This window comes from Carassius carassius, chromosome 28 (assembly GCF_963082965.1).
Source record: "Carassius carassius chromosome 28, fCarCar2.1, whole genome shotgun sequence".
NCBI classification, from domain to species: domain Eukaryota; kingdom Metazoa; phylum Chordata; class Actinopteri; order Cypriniformes; family Cyprinidae; genus Carassius; species Carassius carassius.
In genome coordinates, this window is record NC_081782.1 from 736,344 (window position 1) to 738,843 (window position 2,500).

General features: G+C 36.2%; 1 protein-coding gene across 1 annotated transcript in view; it reads right to left on the reverse strand.

The window, feature by feature from the left end:
• Window positions 1-2,370: 2,370 nt before the first annotated feature.
• The window catches only part of clpb (ClpB family mitochondrial disaggregase), a 29,455-nt gene continuing 29,325 nt past the window's right edge, over window positions 2,371-2,500 (reverse strand). Inside the window, 1 exon segment of the mRNA XM_059513682.1 lies at window positions 2,371-2,500. This exon segment is cut by the window's right edge and continues 601 nt beyond it. The gene's annotated coding sequence lies outside the window, so the exon portion shown is untranslated.

Consider the following 2,500-nt stretch of genomic DNA (forward strand, 5'->3'; position numbering starts at 1 on the left):
TTATTTCTGATTGTTCAAAACATCCTGTTTTAAAAGTTTTTTTTTTTGGTTATTCAAACGGGAACAGTTTGAATGACCAAGAAAAACATGTAACGTTCCCATAATGTTTGCAAAATGATACAATGTAGCCTTTTACGGGAATTACGGGTACGTTACATTTGAATGTTCTCTGAACATTCTGAAACAAGTAGCAATATATATATATATATATATATATATATATATATATATATATATATATATATATATATATAAATAACAACAACGTCCAATTGAAATGTTTCAGAAATAGAACATTCTGTGAACAATGCAATGTTTTTGTGCTAATGTTTAGAGAATGTTATTAAAGACCGGATAATTCTGAGAGAATGTTCTGTTAATGTTACTGGAAGAACGTTTGTTCTGTTCTCTGATAGAGACAGAAGTGTGCTGTCTCTCTCTCTCTCTCTCTCTCTCTCTCTCTCTCTCTCTCTCTCGGTCTGTCTCTCAGGGTAATTTCTCATCTCTCAGATGCAGAGCTACAGGACTGTAAATGGTAAATCAATAATTCTCTATGTTCCTGCAGGTTTGTCCGCTGGGACTCGAGGAGAAGAGAGAAAAGAGAGAGAAGAGAGAGAAGAGAGAGAAGAGAGAGCAGCAGCCGTTAAAAGACATGGACACACACGTTAATGGACGAGAGACGTTCACGGCTGTGTGTGTGTGTGTGTGTGCCAGATCAGTTCAGACTCTGATAGAGGATCATCGTTACACACACACACACACACACACACACAGGCATTACCATGAGTGTGTGTGAGACAGAGTAATGAAAGCTGTCTCTCTCTCTCTCTCTCTCTCTCTCTCTCTCTCTCTCGGTTTCTAATTGAATTGGACTCTTTTAGAGGCTGGAGGAGGTTTTCTTCAGTAACATGAGATCTGCTGCAGTAGCATCTTCTCAAACACACTCATTATTATTCTCAAATAGACTTCAGAAACACCAGACTTCCACAAAATCGCTCAACGTAGTTTTTTCCCTTCTTAATAAATGTTTGTTTTTCATTCTTTCCCTTCAAATAAACATTTGCTGTTTTTCTTCAGTGTATCTCAAGCATTCATCAAATGTACACTTTATTTAGCGGTGTCTGTTACAGTGTGATTATATGTTTAATTACTGTGTAATATTAATAAACTGCATGTATTTACTGTATGGTTATGGTTAGTTGCATGTAATTGTGCATTATTCATTGTTATTTCTATAGCAAGCATGTGTGTATAAAGCTTACATGTATTTTTGGTCTTGAGTCAGTTCACCTTTACTTCTGCAGAGCTTTACACAGTACAAACTGTTTAAACGCTGCTTTGTAAATTGTAAAGCAGCTTTCAAAGACAACAGCATTATTACTCAGATCAAATCAGTTCATGTTTTGTTTTTAGATCATATTAAATCAAACTAAGCAAACCCCGAACAACCTGCATTTCCTCAAGAGACTCCTCTGACTCTGATTTGAGCCGCATTTGCTTTCAGAATACAGAGAATGCAAGTTTGTAATCACTGAAAGGACTGACCCAAATTGTGCCAACTTTAAATTGTGTGTGTGTGTGTGTGTTGTGGGAGGTCCGGCGGGCAGCAGGGCTCTGTTTTACGATGCTAATTTCATCCCCACAGGAAGTGAGTGAATCCCTACATGTGTAAAGAAGGATGCAGAGAAAAGAAGGAATGTGTGTGATGCATTCCTCCCCCTGCATCACTCTCTCTCTCTCTCTCTCTCTCTCTCTCTCACACACACACACACACACATTCCCGAACACACGTTTCTTGGTGTTCGACTACAACCCACAGAGAACACAACATTCCTCAACTAAACCTGTTACACAGCGCACGGTCAAAGAACAGCCATTTGACTTTCTCAACTTTATTTAGTTTTGAGTACAAGAATAAAAAAAGAAAAACTGACAAAACCCTGATGTTTCACACTGAAGCACCCGAGGATCCTCATGTTTCAGGACTTCATCTTTGCACTTTCTCTTTATAACGAACTGTAGTTTTTGTGGTTAAAGTCAACATGCCAGCCAATGCTTCTGTACTTTTACACACAGAGCAGGACTTGATTTATTTCCTCTGATGTGAATGACACTGATCAATGACATCAGATGAACATAAACAGTGTTTTAGATCGTGATTCAGACATTTCTCAGCAACATATGCTAGCATTAGTTAATCTATTAACATGAATTAACAGCGAGCAGTACATACTTTAGATTTTTTCATATTTTAATGTTAGTAAATAAAAAACAAGGTCAGATTTATTTTTAAGTTGCATGTACTTACAATAATAATAATAACAATAAATTATGAATTATTACATGCAACTAGATCCAACCCTAAGCATATAGCAAATACAAGTGGTTAATTAATATTAAATGCATAATTACACCCAATAAAGTGTAATCAAATATATATATATAATGTTTAGAATTGTTTTTCATTGTGAGTTCTTGATACCCATATAGTGAAGCAATG